Source organism: Pongo pygmaeus, chromosome 20 (genome assembly GCF_028885625.2).
Source record: "Pongo pygmaeus isolate AG05252 chromosome 20, NHGRI_mPonPyg2-v2.0_pri, whole genome shotgun sequence".
Taxonomy (NCBI): domain Eukaryota; kingdom Metazoa; phylum Chordata; class Mammalia; order Primates; family Hominidae; genus Pongo; species Pongo pygmaeus.
Genome location: NC_072393.2, coordinates 8,217,002 through 8,235,043, shown reverse-complemented (window position 1 = coordinate 8,235,043; position 18,042 = coordinate 8,217,002). Strand labels below are relative to the sequence as shown.

General features: G+C 54.7%; 1 protein-coding gene and 1 pseudogene across 3 annotated transcripts in view; both read right to left on the bottom strand.

Annotated features, from left to right (window-relative positions):
• CERS4 (ceramide synthase 4) overlaps window positions 1-11,322 on the bottom strand; it is a 55,176-nt gene extending 43,854 nt beyond the window's left edge. Inside the window, exons 1-2 of one of the 3 annotated variants that reach the window (XM_054464383.2) lie at window positions 11,149-11,303; window positions 9,767-9,923 (exon numbers count right to left, since the gene is read on the bottom strand). The gene's annotated coding sequence lies outside the window, so the exon portion shown is untranslated. Of the gene's footprint in view, window positions 1-9,766; window positions 9,924-11,148 lie in introns of all 3 variants that reach the window. The other 2 variants (XM_054464384.2, XM_054464386.2) reach the window with 2 other exon arrangements.
• Window positions 11,323-11,858: 536 nt separating this feature from the next.
• Window positions 11,859-18,042, bottom strand: part of LOC129020333 (GDP-Man:Man(3)GlcNAc(2)-PP-Dol alpha-1,2-mannosyltransferase-like) — a 43,059-nt pseudogene continuing 36,875 nt past the window's right edge.

Here is an 18,042-nt window from a genome sequence, read left to right as displayed (position 1 = left end):
CCCAGCTACTCGGGAGGCTGAGGCAGGAGAATGACATGAACCTAGGAGGCGGAGCTTGCAGTAAGCCGAGGTTGCACCATTGTACTCCAGCCCGGGCGACAGAGCAAGACTCCGTCTCCAAAAAAAAAAAAAACAAAAAACAAAAAACAAAACTCAAAACAGCAGTAGTAACAGAAGCCCTTAGCCTTGATGCCATGGGAAGGCGGCAGAGATTTCGGGAGGGAGCGATTCTGGGAGTTCTCCTGGCAACGCGGGCTGCCCTAGGAGGCTGTCCCATCCCTGGAGGTCACTCAGAAGCTGGCTGGCCTCTTGCAGGTGACAGCAGCCCGAGTGGGGAAGCTGGGTCAGAACAGGTAGGGAGGCTCAGCCGGATGCAGTGGCTCATGCCTGTATTCCCAGTACTTTGGGAGGCCAAGGCGGGCAGATCATCTGAGGCCAGGAGTTCCAGATCAGCCTGGCCAACATGGTGAAACCCTATCTCTACTAAAAATATAAAAATTAGCTGGGCATGGTGGCGCATGCCTGTAATCCCAGCTGCTCAGGAGGCTGAGGCAAGAGAATCGCTTGAACCTGCGAGGCAGAGATTGTAGTGAGCTGAGATTGCACCACTGCACTCCAGCCTGGGTAACAGAGCATGACGCTGTCTCCAAAAAAGAAGAGAGAGGGAGGCTGATGGTGGAGGAGGTGGCAGAGACAGGAGCCTGGGGGAGGGGTGCTGAGGTCCAGGTAGGGTGTCTTCAAGGGGTGGGGGTGGCAGATTGGGATGAGTATCTGGGGTAGATCTGGGAACTGCCTGCTTGGGCAGGAATATGGGGACACACAGCCGAGGGGTGGGAGGGGGCGAGGAGAGTCAGGTGGGCAAATTCCAGGCGTGGAATTCTAAGATGGCACCATCCGAGAGGGAGGAAAACAACAGGGTGAGGGCAGCAGCCGTGGAGCTCTAGGGTCCCCAGGCATCCACTTAACTTTTTTTTTTTTTTTTTTTTTTCTAGAGACAACAGGATTCCACTCTGTTGCCCAGGCTAGAGTGCCGTGGCATGATCATAGCTCACTGCAGCCTCAAACTCCTGGGTTCAAATGATCCCCCTGCCTCAGCCTCCCGAATAGCTGAGACTACAGGCACTCATGCCACTATACCCAGCTAATTTTTTTTTTTGAAACAGAGTTTTGCTCTTGTTGCCCAGGCTGGAGTGCAGAGGCACAATCTTAGCTCATTGCAACCTCCACTTCCCGGGTTCAAGCGATTTTTCTGCCTCAGCCTCCTGAGTAGCTGGAGTTACAGGTATGTGCCACCACACCTGGCTAATTTTTTTGTATTTTTAGTAGGGACGGGATTTCACCATGTTGGTCAGGCTGGTCTCAAACTCCTGACCTCAGGTGATCCATCTGCCTTGGCCTCCCAAAGTGCTGGGATTACAGGCATGAGCCACCGCGCCTGGCCTCAAGTCACTATCTTGATACCCACCCATCTAGTGAAGCAAGAAGCCACAGAGAGCCCCTGCAGAGCACATGTCTTCCGTCAGCCCTCTGGGTTGGATGGGTTGGCACAGAGAAGGGCCCCCAGTGGGGAGGCAGAGGCTACCTATGGTCCCTTTAAGGACCGGAGGTGTTTGTGTAACTGGAGGCAAAGCACTTCCTCTCAGATGACGGTCCAGGACCGCCCCTCCTCTGGGATACACACAGATGGAGTCCATCCCTCTCTCAGCAGTGGCTCTGAGTACCACCCTATCCCTTCCCCATCTCAAGATCTTCTGGGAGGCTCCCCGTGGCTTCTGACCTGGCATTCGAGGCCTTTGTGACCTGGTCCAGCCCACCGCCCTGTCCTGGCCTCCCTGTCTGCCCCCCGCCCGCAGCCACCCTGACTCCGAGGTTCTCGGCCTAGGGTCTCCACGGGCGGATTCCCAGAGTCTCCTTCAATTTTAGGAATGTTGCTCCGATGCCATTCCCGGATGCCAGGCCTTTGCCTGGGCCGCTCCCTCTAAATCACTGTTCAGCATTCCGTTATCTGATGCCTGGCATGGTTAAACCTTCAAGTGGGCAGCTTGCCTGTGGCTGCCTCCAGGAAGTCTTGAAGACTCCCAGCCTGGGTCAAGAGCCTCTCCTTGGTCACGCACAGTGGCTCACGCCTGTAATCCCAGTGCTTTGGGAGGCCAAGGCGGGCAGATCACCTGAGGTCAGGAGTTCAAGACCAGCCTGGCCAACATGGTGAAACCTCATCTCTACTAAAAATACAAAAATTAGCCGGGTATGGTGGCACGTGCCTGTAATCCCAGTTACTTGGGAGGCTGAGGCAGTAGAATCGCTTGAACCCGGGAGGCAAAGGTTGCGATGAGCCAAGATTGCACCACTGCACTCCAACCTAGGTGACAGTGAGACTCTGTCTCAAAATAAAAGCAAAAACAAAAAAGAAAGGCCAAATGCAGATCCCAGCACTTTGGGAGGATGAGGCGGGCAGATCACTTGAGATCAGGAGTTCGAGACTAGCCTGGCCAGCATGGCAAAACCCTGTCTCTACAAAAGAATACAAAAATTAGCCAGGCGCGGTGGCTCACGCCTGTAATCCCAACACTTTGGGAGGCCGAGGCAGGCGGATCACGAGGTCAGGAGATCGAGACCATCCTGGCTAACAGAGTGAAACCCCGTCTCTACTAAAAATACAAAAAAATTAGCCAGGCGTGGTGGTGGGTGCCTGTAGTCCCAGCTACTCGGGAGGCTGAGGCAGGAGAATGACATGAACCCGGGAGGCAGAGCTTGTAGTGAGCCGAGATGGAGTCACTGCACTCCAGCCTGGGTGAAAGAACGAGATTCCATCTCAAAAAAAAAAAAAAAATAAAATAAATAAATAAATAAATAAATAAATTAGCCAGGTGTGGTAGTGGACACCTGTAATCCCAGCTACTCAGGAAGCTGACGCAGGAGACTCGCCTGAACCCGGGAGGCAGAGATTGCAGTGAACGGAGATTGCGCCACTGCACTCCAGCCTGAGCGACAGAGCGAGACTCTGTCTCAAAAAACAAAAAAGGAGCCTCTCCTTGCCTTCAGTGTCTCTGATTGCTTTCCTTGTACCCTGGTTAATCTGCCTTGTAACTGTCCAGGGACACGTCTGTCTCCCCGCTGAATGAGGAGTCTCTGAGAGGGCAGTAAACAAGTCCAATTCCTGTCTCAGCCCATCACTCACTCCCACTCAGGCCCCAGCCCTAATGTCGCCTTTTCAGAGGGGTCCTGACTGCCCAAAATAAAATACCGTCTCCTTGCGGTGCCAGGTCCCTCTGTCATCTGTACTTTGCAACTGGGGAAAGTGAGGCATGGAGTCATCCAAAGTCATAAAGTAGGGAGTAGAGTCTGGGACTTGGACCCAAGCCTGCCTGTCTCCAGAACCTGCCTGTTACCTGCCACCTGAGGTACCCTACCCCCAACGCCATTCACCCCCCAACGTCCAACCTCTCAGGCTGCAGCCATAAGGACCCGGGATGCCTGGGATCACTTCACATTTATTGGGTGCCCACTGCATACCAACTACACACTGGGATCCCAGCAGAGAACAGAGTAGACAAGAATTTTCACTCCATGGAGCCGATATTCTGGACATGGTGGAGATGAGGGAGTGGCAAAGACTCTATATCTTAATTTTTTTTCTTTTTTTTTTTTTTTTTAGAAATGGGGTCTTGCTATGTTGCCCAGGCTGGTCTTGAACTCCTGGGCTCAAACGATCTGCCCAACTTGGCCTCTCAAAGTGCTGGGATTACAGGCATGACCCACCTGATCTGGCCCTGCATTTTGATAATTTGTTTTGTTATTGTCAGGTGGAGAGAAAAATAAGGCAGGAAAAGCAATGAGGAGTCAGGCAGTGGGGGCTGCAATTTTCTTTTTTTTTTTTTTTTTCTGAGACAAAGTCTCGCTCTGTCACCCAGACTGGAGTGCAGTGCCACCATCTCGGCTCACTGCAACCTCCATCTCCCAGGTTCAAGTGATTCTCCTGCCTCAGCCTCCCAAGCAGCTGGGATTACAGGCGCCCGCCACCATGCCTGGCTAATCTTTGCATTTTTAGTAGAGATGGGGTTTCACCGTGTTGGCCAGGCTGGTCTCGAACTCCTGGCCTCAGGTGATCTGCCTACCTCAGGCTCCCAAAGTGCTGGGATTACAGGTGTGAGCCACGGTGCCCGGCAGGGCTACAGTTTTAAAGAGGGAGGTCAGGAAGCCCTCCCTGAGAAGGTGGGGAGGTGAGGGAGGAAGTCCTGATGATAGAACATTCTAGAAAGGGAGAAGAGCCAGTGCAAAGGCCCTGAGGCAGGGCCAGGCATCCTGGACTCAAGGCACAGAGAGGTGGCTCGTGTGGGTGGAACGGAGGAGTGCGTGGGAAGAGATGAGGGCAGGGAGGTGACAGCCTTTCATTCATTCATTCATTCATTCATTCATTCGAGATGGAGTTTCACTCTTGTTGCCCAGGCTGGGGTGCAGTGGCATGATCTCAGCTCACTGCAACCTCTGCCTCCCAGGTTCAAGCAATTCTCTTGCCTCAGCCTCCCAAGTAGCTGGGATTACAGGCTCATGCCACCATGCCTAGTTAATTTTTGTATTTTTAGTAGAGACAGGGTTTCACCATGTTGGCCAGGCTGGTCTCGAACTCCTGACCTCAGGTGATCCGCCCGCCTCAGCCTCCCAAATTGCTGGGAATACAGGCGTGAGCCACCATGCCTGGCCTCCATTTATTTTTAAAGACAGGGTCTCGCTGTGCCTTCCAGGTTGGGGTGTACTGGCGTGATCCTGTCACAGCAGCCTCAAACTCCTATAGCCTTCTGCTTATGCCTGCCCTCACCAACATCCCAGATGGAGAAACAAAACCCAGAGGACCACCTCCCTCCCGTCCCGTCACTGTCTGGGTGCTATCACCCTAAAAAGCCCAGCCCCTATTCCCCTGTCCCTGCTGTGGCTCATCACACCTGCCAGATCACAGAGGAGTGCCAGGGACAAGGGACGCCCCCTCCCAGTTTGGACGCGGACGGAGGGGACAGTCCAGGTCACAGTGCCGTGGCTCGACAGAACCTCAGATCTAGGCTCCAGCATCCAAGTGTCCAAATTCCCTCCCAGTGAAGCCCAGGTTCGTGGTGGGGGTGGGGAGGGTGCCCAGGCTCTTGTGGGGTACAGGGAGAGGGGACCGAGTTCTCTTTTGCCTGGGAAGGGAGTGACTGCAGGCTAGAGGCTGGTCCATCCCCCAGACACACCCGCTGCTTGTTTTTTGTTTTGTTTTGTTTTTTTGAGACAGAGTCTTGCTCTGTTGCACAGGCTGGAGTGCAGTGGTGTGATCTCTGCTCACTGCAACCTCCGCCCCCCTGGTTCAAGCAATTCTCCTGCCTCAGCCTCCTGAGTAGCTGGGACTACAGGCACACACCGCTGCACCTGGCTAATTTTTCTATTTTTAGTAGAGACAGGGTTTCGACATGTTGGCCACGCTGGTCTCGAACTCTTGACCTCAGGCGATCCACCCACGTCGGCCTCCCAAAGTGCTGGGATCACAGGTGTGAGCCACCGCACCTGGCCCTGCTGCTTGGCTTTTGCTGTTTGTCCTCTAGGCCCCTGATCGAGGCTACCATCCCTGCATCCCTAGGGCTCCCCCATCACCTATCTGAGAACGTCCTGGCTCCTCCATCCAGCTCTGGCTGCTGCCATCGCTTCATCCTCCTCCTCCTCCTCCCCCTCCTCTTCCTTTTTCTCCTCCTCCCCCTCCTCCCTCTCCTCCCCTCCTCTTCCTCCCTCTCCTCCTCCTCCTCCCCCACCTCCTCCGCACTGCCCTTCATCTCTTCTGCTTCCATACGCTCATCAGTACCCTTCCCTGGCTACTTCCCTCTCCCAGTTCAGCTGAGCCCCATTGTGTGGAGGGGAGGACGAGAAGCCTTGGCCACTGAGTGGTCCTCCTCTCCTTCCTCCTGCCAGTTTCCTCAGCCTTCAAGGTTCGAGCACCCCAGCACAGGTGACCACTGCACATACAGGACGACAAAGTAACCGTGCAAAAGCAGTAGGGTCCCATAACCTTTTACCCCTCAAGTCCCCTTGAGCAAGGACTCTCCAGGGTCTGCTGTGGTTGGACTGGGGGTTCCCAAGGACCTTCAGTCTCTTCATCTACTCCTCTCTCTACTCTATGACTCCTTGCTTAGTTTGCTCCAGGCACCCCGGTCTCATTGCGTTCCTCCAACACACCATGCCTGTTCCAGCCTCAGGGCCTTTGCACCTGCTGGGCCTTCTGCCTGGGGCACTCTTCCTCCAGATGTCTAGCTGCTCCTTCAAGCCTCATCCTTGTCCCCATCACCTTCTCCCTGCGGGGACATCAGCTCTGTAAGCCTTCCTGTGGCTCACTGTCTGTCCCCATTGCCTCCCACTGCAGACACTTCCTAAGTCTGTGCTGAATGAACAAATGATAGACAGACAGACAGGGGTGGGAAGAAAGTGGGGCCAGGCACAGGGCAGAAGGGGTCCCCAGGGCATGGCTGGTAGGAAATGATCACTCTTCAGATACAGTGTCGTGGGACCCTGGATTAAAAGCTGTCTCTAGGAGTCCAGGAGAGGGTAGGGAGGGAAAGCTGAGCTGAGCTCCAGGCGGTTCAGCGTGTGTGTGTGTGACAGCATCCCATTAACAAAGGTATAGAGTCCAGACTCAGGGAGGGGAAGGTCTCTTCTATGCTACTCTGTATTTTGTTTGTTTGTTTGTTTTTGAGACAGTGTCTTGTTCTGTCATCCAGGCTGGAGTGCAGTAGTGCGATCTTGGCTCACTGCAACCTCTGCCTCCTGGGTTCAAGCAATTCTCCTGCCTCAACCTCCCAAGTAGCTGGGATTATAGGAGCATGCCACCACACAGGGTTAATTTTTCTATTTTTAGTAGAGACGGGGTTTCACTATGTTGGCCAGGCTGGTCTCGAACTCCTGACCTCAGGTGATCTGCCCGCCTCGGCCTCTCAAAGTGCTGGGATTACAGGCGTGAGCCACCGCACCGGGCCCCTCTATGCTACTCTGGTCAGAGCCATGATGGGTCTGAGGGGCCTATTCAAGGATGGCAAAGAAAAGCCTGTGCTTGGCCAGGCACGGTGGCTCATGCCTATAATCTTAGTGCTTTGGGAGATTGAGGCTGGAGGCTTGCTTGAGGCCAGTAGTTCAAGACCAGCCCGGGCAACATAGCAAGACCCCTGTCCATCTGTATAAAAATTTTTTTTAACGATTAGCTAGGCATGGTGGTGCATGCCTGTGGTCCCAGCTCTCAGGAGGCTGAGGTTGAGCTCAGGAGGTCAAGGCTGCAGTGAGTTATGATCATGCCACTGCACTCCAGCCTGAGCAACAGAGCAGGATTCTGCCTTTGAAAGAAAGAAAGAGGCCGAGTGCAGTGGCTCATGCCTGTAATCCCAGCACTTTGGGAGGCTGAGGCGTTTGAGCTCAATAGTCTCAGACCAGCCTGGGCAACTGGCAAAACTCTACAAAATCATACAAAAAAATGCAAAAATTAGCCAGGTGTGGTGGCTCATGCCTGTAGTCCCAGGCTGATTGCTTAAACTTGGGAGGTGGAGGTTGCAGTGGGCCAAGATTGCACCACTGCACCCCAGCCTGGGCAATAGAGCCAGAACTTGTCTTGAAGAAAAAAAACAAAAACAAGGAAGAAAAGCAAAGAAAAGAGCTTGTACTGAAAGGCATGGGGAAGAGAACAGGGTTGGTAAAGAGCAGCCACAACAGAGAGTGAGACGGGCTGGCCACGGTGGCTCACACCTGTAGTCCCAGCACTTTGGGAGGCCGAGGCAGGTGGATCACCTGAGGTCAGGAGTTCGAGACCAACCTGGCCAACATGGTGAAACCCCCATCTCTACTAATAATATAAAAATTAGCTAGGTGTGGTGGCAGGCACCTGTAATCCCAGCTACTCAGGAGGCTGAGGCAGGAGAATTGCTTGAACCTGGGAGGTGGAGGTTGCAGTGGGCCGAGATCGCACCATTGCACTCCAGCCTGGGCAACAAGAACGAAACTCCATTCCAAGAAAAAAGATGCCTGCTACTGAATTATCAAACAGGGGTTTCAAGACCCTTTCCTCCTATGACATTCCCAGCTCCCTTGGCTCCCAGCTTGCCACCCACTCCTGGTTTTCCTTTTGCCCTCTTTCTGCTGTCTCCCAAGCTCCCAGTTTGCTTTAAAGCCCATCCTACGCCATACCACCTGGGTGTCTAGTGGCATGGCAATTTCCAGATGCTGAGAACAGATTGCTGACTTGCACCTAAAGCTGCTCCCCCATGAGCAGCTGCTCCCTTCCCCGGCCTCTCCATATCTCTCCAAGATCCACCCAAGTCTCACCCGTCCACGCCTTCACCTGGTCCAGCCCCATCATTACTCTCCTGGCCTGGTGCAGTCCCTTCCATCCTGGTCTCCAGGCTCCTGCCTTTGACCCCTGCAGTCTGTTCCCTGAGCTCTAAATAATGCCAAATGCTTGTTCGAGGCTGGCAGGCCGGCTCTGCCCTTCCTCCTCTCCCCTCTTCTGGATCTTACAACCCTGGCTTTGTGGTTCTTTCATCCAAGCACCCTGGCAGTTTCTCTCCTCTGCAATTTGCCCACTGGTCTCTTGGCCTGGTTAACTCCTCCTCACCCTTAGCGACCCAGCCAACTGTCACCTCCTCCAGGAGGCCTTCCCTGACTCCTCCTTAGGCTGAGTCAGGTGACTCCTCTGGACTCCCCCTGACCCCAGGCATGACTCTGATTTTTTTTTTTTTTTTTGGAGATAGTCTCACTTTGTCACCCAGGCTGGAGTGCAGTGGCGCGATCTCGGCTCACTGCAAATTCTGCCTCCCAGGTTCAAGAGATTCTCCTTCCTCAGCCTCCCATGTAGCTGAGATTACAGGTACATGCCACCACGCCCGGCTAATTTTTGTATTTCTAGTAGAGATGGGGTTTCACCATGTTGGCCAGGCTGCTCTCGAACTCCTGGCCTTAGGTGATCTGCCTGCCTCAGCTTCCCAAAGTGCTGGGATTACAGGCGTGAGCCACCACACCCGGCCCCTCTGTGATATTTTAATAGCCTCCAGCTCTGTGATACTCGTGATATTTTAATAGCCTGTTTAGCATGTATTCACAACCAGCCAGGCACTGTGTTCAGCTCTTCACCTATAGGTCATGACTGCTATTATCCCATTTTACAGGTGGAGAAACTGAAGCAAGAGGTGGTGAAGTCAGTAGCCCGGAGGCCCTCAACTCAAAGTGGCAGGACAGGGCTGGGGGGTGGTCAGGCTCAAGCCCAGCTGGTCGGAAAGGGAGAAGCTTGTGGTGCTCAGAGAAGGGGACAGGGCAGCGAGCTCCCAAGGCACCTGCCTTTCTGTGCCATCCCACGGGTGGGAGGAGGGAACCTGGGCCCACTTCTGCTGCCAACTACAGGCATCCCAGTGACTCCTGAGCCAAGACATTCTGTGCCAGGCACTGGATCAACCGCTTTATTCAACCTGCAGACAGCCCTGGGTCAGGAGGTGGACACTGTTGTGAATTTCTTAGAGGAGAAAATGGAAGCCCATACATCCCCCTGAACTCCCACCGGCCGTTAGAGCCCTCCCTGGTTCCTTAGGGGTGTGGCTGCCACCGAGATCTGCCTAGCCTCGGCTTTCATTGATCCATGAACACTCCCAGGCTCAGATACTACTGACCCATTTTACAGATGGGTAAACTGAAGCTCAGAAACCTTTCCCTGGGGGCCCTACAGCCAGTTCAATGACCAAGGCCGCCCCCCACCCCCCACCCCCCAGGCTCAGAGTACCTCTGCTGGCAGTGGGTGAGCTGGAAAAACAGGTAAGGAAAGTCCTCAATGCCTCTTCCTCCACGCCTGGCTGGGCCTGCTGGGGCCCAGGTGCACTGAATGAGGCTTCTAATCAGCCCCCCAGCTCCACTTCTGTGTTTATTCACAGCAGCTGCTCCTGGAAGGCAGACCCATTTGAGGCTGGGGAGGCCGAGGGCTTCAAAGACAATTCCACAGTCCAGGAACCCTATCGCCATATAACAGACCCAGGTCGCCCCAGTGGGGTCACCCTGGCCTCTGCGCTCAGATGCCTGAGACCTTGCCTGAGCTCAGACTGGAGTCGATGGGAGCATTCCCCCATCTCATAGGTTTTGCAAACCACAAGAGCCTCTCCCCCGCCCCCCTCCCTGTGTCCCCCAGAGCAGCTTCTCCTCAAGTCTCCCATCCCAGCAATGAAAGCCTCTTCTATATACTTCTAACTACCCAGGAGAAACATCGGTCCCCCACGCGCCACTTGCAAACAGAATTAGACGATGTTCCTGTGCCAAAGCGAATTTTCAGTTCACCCACTTCCTATCACACCTTCCAGCCAGGTCAAGCCAGCAGCCCCCTTCCAAGTATCCCCATCTCTCCTACCCACAGCGGCTACGGGATGTTCTTAAGACACAATCCGATCACGCCATGCACCTGCTGTTCCAAGCCTCCCTGGTCCCCACCGCCCCGAGAACGGGTTCCACACTCTCCTCGCCGCTTCCCAGGCCCCGGCCAACCTCTCTCCACCTCAGACCCTCCCTCTCCGCGTTTCAGCCACGCTGGCCTCTTTTCTGCTCCGCACACACTCCCGGCTGGGCCCTGCCACACAATCTTGCTGTTTCCTGGGCCTAAAAAGCTCTCGCTGGCTGGTCCGACCAGGCCAAATGATATCCCCGCCTGGGCACCTCCACCTCACCCCGGCCGCCTGATGGGCTAGCTCGGGCTTGGAATGACGTGTTTAAGCGGTTCTCAGAAGCCGTCTACGCGGCCGGGCTGCGGGCTCCGAGGCCAGGGCCCCAGCTGCGTCCCCAGCCCTGGCACGTCGGGGGCACGGGGCGCTCCCCCGGCTCACACATCCGGATTCCCCCGCGTCACGAGGCCAGGATCGCCCCTACTCGCTCCCGCCCGTTTCGCAGCCGCGTCCTCGGGCACCCGCTGCGCCCTGGCCCTCGTGGGGGAGCGCGGATCGTTCGGGGAGACGGCCCAGATGGGAAGCCCCGAGGGGGACAGTCCCTGGAGGGGTGATGGGGGCTGGAACCCAGCTGCGAGTGGGGGCCGGGCTGGGGCCGCCATGGCCGCGGAGGCGGGACCGGGGCCCGCCGTGAGGGTGGCGTTCGGGGCGGTGTTCGCGGCGCGGGGTGCTCGCTTACCTTGGGGCGCAGGCGGCCGGGCGCACCGAGGGCCGGCGGCGGGGCTGGGGACGGCGCGCCTAGCGGGGTACCTGGAGCAGCTGCAGACACGCGCCGCCCGCTCCAGGCAGCCGGACTCTGCTCCCGGCCGGGCCTCGGCCCCCAGCAGGGGAAAAAAGGCTTGAGTGGGGGGAGCCCGGGGCGGGGCCGTGGGGGCGGGGCCTGGGCGGGGCACGCGCCCCGGAACGGTGTGGCCTGGCGCGGGGCTGGGGCCTGGCGCGGGGCTGGGGCCCTGGAGAGGCGGGGCCTGGTGCAGGGCCTTGGAGGGGCAGGGCCTGGAGCGGGCGCCGGGTCCTCCGGGCGCTTGCTCCCCTCGACGCAACTAGGCCTCTCCCTGGCCCCCGACCCCGCACCCGCACCCCATCCCCGCCCCCGTTCCCGCTCCGCCCATCTCTGCCCCGCGGCGCGCCTGGCCCGGGTCCAGCCTAGCGTTTCTAGTCTGCGCCTTATCTCTCGCCTTTGAACCCAGTATTGTCCGCTGCGCGCTCCGTCCGGCCCCGGCTTCACCCCTGTTCGCTGTCTGTCTCCCCGGCCCCCTCCCAGGTCCCCTCTTCTGCCCGAGATGCTCTGGCCCTGCTCATCTGTCCACACCCCCACACTCCCGGGGCGCGCTGAGCCTCTGGGGCGTTCAGTTGGGTGGTGCACAGGGGAGGCCCAGACTTCCCCAGGCCTCAACGGCCACCCTGGGTACCCCGAGTCTGGGGCCCTGTTGGAGGGCCAGTCCAGGGGTTCGCCCGAGGCGCGCGCGGGGTCAACCGAGGCGGTGAGGGCACCGGGCAAAGGCTGCGATTTGGTGGGGTGCAGGGGTCAGGCGACAGAACTGGGGAGATAAGATGGGAGATAGGCCGGGTGGGTGGTGGCGCAGCCCTGGTTTTGGCTGAGGGCAGCAGCAGTGGGGGCTGGGCCCCCCCTTGCCTGGTAGAACCGAAAATGACCCAGTCTCAGCAGCGCGCAGGGGCAGGGAGCCTGGGCGATCCCTGAACAGAGGACAGCCCCAGGGGGTTTCATAGTCGCTGGCCCACCGCATGTACTCTGGGCAAGTGGCTTCGCCTTTGGACAATAAGCCTCTGTAAAATGGGGATAATAAACCTTTCTCTGACTCAGCTCAGCAGACCCAAGACCCATGGGGTGAAGTTGGGGCCTCCCTGCCATAGGGCCCTAGGCAAGCTGAGATTTGATTTCCTCACACAGACAGGGGCGCGGGGGCGGGGCGGTCAGGGAGGCGGGAGACATCTGTTGCAAGTGTGGAAGAACCTGTCCCTCCAAGTTCAGACTCCTAGCGTTTGCACTTGGCCTTCCCTCTGCTACACTATTTCTCTTTTCTTTTCTTTTTTTCTTTTTTCTTTTTTTTTTTGAGACGGAGTCTTGCATTGTGGCCCGGGCTGGACGGCAACGGCACGATCTCGGCTCACTGCAACCTCTGCATCCCGGGTTCATTCGATTCTCCTGCCTCAGCCTCCCGAGTAGCTGAGATTACAGGCGCTCACCACACCCGGCTAATTTTTTATATATAATTTTTTTTGGAGAGACGGGGGTTTCACTATGTTGGCCAGACTGGTCTCAAACTCCTGACCTTGTGATCCGCCAGCCTTGGCTTCCCAAAGTGCTGGGATTACAGGCGTGAGCCAGCATGCCCGGGCTTCTCTTTTCTTTTTTCAAAAAAATCTGTTAGAGGCTGGGTGTGGTGGCTCACACCTGTAATCCCAGCACTTTGGGAGGCTGAGGCGGGTGGGTCACCTGAGGTCAGGAGTTCGAGACCAGCCTGGCCAACGTGGCAAAATCCCATCTCTACTAAAAACACAAAAATTAGCCTGGAGTAGAATTGCGTGAACCCAGGAGGCAGAGGTTGCAGTGAGCGGAGATCGTGCCACTGCACTCCAGCCTGGACAACAGAGTGAGACTCTATCAAAAAAAATTTCGTTAAAGATGAGAGTCTCACTCTGTTGCCCAGGCTGGAATGGAATGTCATGATCCTAGCTCATTGCAGCCTGGGACTCCAGGGCTCAAGCAGTCCTCTCACCTCAGCCTCCAGAGTAGCTAGGAATATAGATGCCTGCCACCATGCCTGGCTAATTTTTTTTTTTTTTTTTAATAAAAAAACTTTGGTAGGCAGGGTGTGGTGGCTCATGCCTGTAATCTCAGCATTTTGGGAGGCCGAGGCAGGTGGATCACCTGAGGTCAGGAGTTCGAGACCAGCCTGGCCAACATGGCAAAACCCCGTCTCTACTAAAAATACCAAAGTTAGCTGGGCATGGTGTTGCGCACCTGTAATCCCAGCTACTCGAGAATCTGAGGCAGGAGAATTGCTTGAACCCAGGAGGCAGAGGTTGCAGTGAGTCAAAATCGTGCCGCTGCACTCCAGCCTGGGTGACAGAGCAAGACTGTCTCAATTAAAAAAAAAAAAAAAAACAACTTTGGTAGAGGTGGGGTCTTGCTATGTTGCCCAGGCTGGTCTGGAACACTTAGGCTCAAGTGATTCTTCCACCTCCACTTTCCAAGGTGCTGGGATTACAGGCAAGAGCCGCTGTGTCCCAGCCTCTTTCCCTTTTCAAAAGCATCCATCCTTCTCCCTGAGCCCTCAGTCCCCTCCTCCTTCCTCCATTGCCTGCTCTACCCCACCCCCACCATATTCACTTGTTTATTTTCTCCTCTCCTTCCCTCCAAGAGCTTGTTTGCACACCTGGAAAAGAAAGATAATAAAGCAACTTTTCTCAGTTGTCGTGACTAGGGAGTTATTGAATATCACACGTCGCACACTCCAGGGTGCTCAGAGCATGGCATTTGTTTGTATTAATAATAATATATGACTGGGCTTGGTCACTCACACCTGTAATCCTAGCAATTTGGAAGGCTGAGGTGAGTGGATTGCTTGAGCTCAGGAGTTTGAGACAAGCCTCGGTAACATGGCAAGAGCTCCATCTCTACCAAAAATACAAAAATTAGCCAAGTATGGTGGTGTGCTCCTGTAGTCCCAGCCACTCGGGAGGCTGAAGTGGGAGGCTGAAGTGGGAGGATCACTTGAGCCCAGAAGTCAAGGCTACAGTGAGCTATGATCATGCCACTGAACTCCAGCTTGGGCAACAGAGTGAAATCCTGTCTCAATTAAAAAAAAAAAAAAAAAGGAGACACCAGCCTGGGCAACATAGTGAGACCCCGGTATCTACAAACAATAATGATAATATAATACAGGATACATGGTGGAATGGTGGAGTCCAAACCCCAGGGGAGAAGCCCCAGGACTCCGGACAAGTGGAGTAGGAGAGCTCAAAAGAGGACCTGGGTGGGCCAGGGCTGGAGAGAGATTTCAGGTGGAAGGTACCACATGGGGCAAAGGTTGGGAAGCTGGAGGAAGACACCTGGGGTCAGCCAGGCAGGAAGGGACCCAGGCTGCACCTTCTGCAGCTTGGCAGCTTCTCACCTGTCCTCACCTTCCACCCCGATCCCTGAGCATGGAGCTCAGGCCGGACCCCAAGCTTGAGAGTGAGTGGGTGTTCAGGGCAGGCTTCCTGGACAAGGTGACATCTGAGCCCTGAGAAATGAGCGGGTGGGGGAACTATACTGAGAGGAAGTTTCCTGGGAGGACAGCAGGGCTGGCCCAGCCACAATAAGCCCTCCTGGGTTCTCTCCAGGGAGAGGCACCAATGGACTTATTTATTTATTTTGAGATGGAGTCTCACTCTGTCATCCAGGCTGGAGTGCAGTGGTGCAATCTCAGCTCACTGCAACCTCTGCCTCCCAGGTTCAAGTGATTCTCCTGCCTTGGCCACCCGAGTAGCTGGGATTACAGGTGCACACCACCACGCCCGGCTAATTTTTGTATTTTTTGTAGAGATGGGGTTTCACCATGTTGGAGAGGCTGGTCTTGAACTCCTGACCTCGAGTGATCCCTCAAGGGATTATGGGCATGAGCCAATGCACCTGGCCAACAATTGGACTTAAAATTAGGAAAGAACAGAGTGGGAGGCTGGGGAAGGTGCCACTCCACCGTGGGCAGCTGGATGGGAGGACCTGGGGCCTGGCTCAGGGGTGATGGACAGGAAGAGAGGGAGGGATTCCAGGGGGATTTAGAGGTAAAATTACCAGAACTCAGGGGATGAGGGGAGGCTAGAACCTGGCTGGTGGCAGTGAAGGCCACCTCCTCTGCTCGCCTTTCTCCAAGGGTCCCCCTGCTCCATGCCTAAATATCCTCATCTGCCCAGAATAGGTACTTGGCACCTGATCTCCCCTACCTGCCACCTGGCCCCTGCCAAGCTTCCCAGGGCACTTGGCAACCCAGCATGAGTCCAGCAAGCAGGCTAACCGGTTCTCATTGATGATGCCTCCTGCCAAGCCAGGCCGTGCATACACCTGAGGTTCCTAGTGGTTGAGCCGAATCACAGCCCTAGAACCCCGGGTGAGGAAAGGGCAGTGGCAAACCTTGTCCTGGAGCAGTGACAACCTGGTCAGTGCCAGGGCCTGTGCAAAGTGATGTAAAAAGATGGACATGACCGGCCACCTCTGTGAAGCAGGTGCACTTAAGCTTCCCATTTTAGGCCAGCTGGGACGGCTCGAGCCTTGTAATCCCAGCACTTTGGGAGGCCGAGGTGGGAAGATCGCTTGAGCCCAGGAGGTTTTTCTTTTTTTTCTTTTTTGAGACGGAGTCTCACTTGGTTACCCAGGCTGGAGTGCGACCTCTGCCTCCTGGGTTTAAGCGATTCTCCTGCCTCAGGAGCAGCTGGGATCACAGGGGTGCACCACCATGCCTGGCTAAGTTTTGTATTTTTAGTAGAGATGGGGTTTCACCATGTTGGCCAGGCTGGTCTCAAACTCCTGACCTCATGTAGTCCACCCGCCTCCCAAAGTTCTGGGATTACAGGCATGAGCCACCACGCCCAGCCTAAAGAATTTTAAGAATTAGCTGGCATGTACCTGTAGTCCTAGCTACTTGGAAGGCTGAGGCAGGAGGATTACTTGAGTCCAGGAGGTCGAGGCTGCAGTGAGCCATGATTGCACCACTGCACTCCAGCCTGGGTAATAGAGCGAGACCCTGTCTCAAAGAAAAAAAAAAAAAGAAAAATCCCATTTTAGAAATGAGCCCAGAGTGGTACAGAAAGCTACACAAAGCCACACAGCCACAAGGTGGATGAACTGGGAGGAGGTGTTTTACCTAGCTCTGCCTGCCGTTATCTCTATTCAGCAGGCAAGAAAAACCTTGGCCAGGCATGGTGGCTCATGCCTATAATCCCAGCTACCCAGGAGGCTGAGGCAGGAGAATCGCTTGAACTCAGGAGGCGGAGATTGCAGTGAGATTGCACCACTGCACTCCAGCCTGGGTGACAAAGCTCAAAAAAAACAAAAAGACAAAACCATAATAACAAAACCTGGAGCCAGAGGCATTGTGACCAGCTATCCCACATTCTGGGGACTGACGAATTTCCTGGAACACGGAATGTCAGGCCTCTGAGCCCAAGCCTGCACGTGTGTCTCTAGATGGCCTGAAGCAACGAAAGAATCACAAAAGAAGTGAAAATGGCCGGTTCCTGCCTTAACTGAAGACAGTGCCTTGTGAAATTCCTTCTCCTGGCTCAGAAGCTCCCCCACTGAGGACCTTGTGACCTCTGCCCCTGCCTGCCAGAGAACAAACCCCTTTGACTGTAATTTTCCACTACCTACCCAAATCCTATAAAAACAGCCTCACCCCTATCTTCCTTCACTGACTCCTTTTTTGGACTCAGCCCGCCTGCGCCCAGGTGATTAAAAAGCTTTATTGCTCACACAAAGCCTGTTTGGCGGTCTCTTTACATGGATGCGCGTGACATGAAATTTTTAGGGCTAATGTCAGGACAGTCCCAAGCAAACCATGACACTTGGTCACCCTACCAATGTAATGTCCAACCTTGTTTTTACTAACCCTGTTTTTAGACTCTCCCTTTCCTTTAATCACCTAGCCTTGTCTCCACCTGAATTGACTCTCCCTTAGCTAAGAGAGCCAGACAGACTCTATCTTGGCTCTTTCACTAGCAGCCCCTTCCTCAAAGACTTAACTTGTGCAAGCTGACTCCCAGCACATCCAAGAATGCAATTAATCGATAAGATACTGTGGCGAGCAATATCCGCAGTTCCCAGGAATTCATCTGACTGATAACGCCCAAAGCCCCGCGTCTATCACCTTGTAACAGTCTTAAAGCCCCTGCACCTGGAACTGTTTACTTTCCTATAACCATTTATCCTTTTAACTTTTTTGCCTATTTTACTTCTGTAAAATTGTTTTAACTAGACACCCCCCCCTTTCTAAACCAAAGTATAAAAGAAAATCCAGCCCCTTCTTCAAGGCCGAGAAAACTTTAAACGTTAGCCGTCTCTTGGCCGCCGGCTAAATAAACGGACTCTTAACTCGACTCAGTGTGGCGTTTTATCTAACTCGCTCAAGTACAACATCAAGAGGTGAGATGACTTGCCCAAGGTCACACAGCTACCACAAGCGCCCCCATGCCAGCACTCACCTATTTAAGACACCATCCCCTCTCCTAGACTTGATGGGGAGGACTTTAGGGGAACCCTGGAAGCAGTTGGGTTTTTTTCCCTTTGTGTCAAAATATCCTTTTTAAAAAAAATTTCAATAGTTTTTGGGGTACAGGTGGTTTTTGGCTACATGGCCAAATAACCACTAAAGAATTGATTAGCGGTGATTTCTGAGACTTTGGTGCACCTGTCACCTGAGCAGTATACATTGTACCCGATATGTGCGTTTTTTTTTTTTTTTTTTGAGACAGGGTTTCACTCTTGTTGCCCAGGCTGGAGTACGGTGGTGCCATCTCTGCTCACTGCAACCTCCGCCTCCTGGGCTCAAGCGATTCTCCTGCCTCAGCCTCCTGA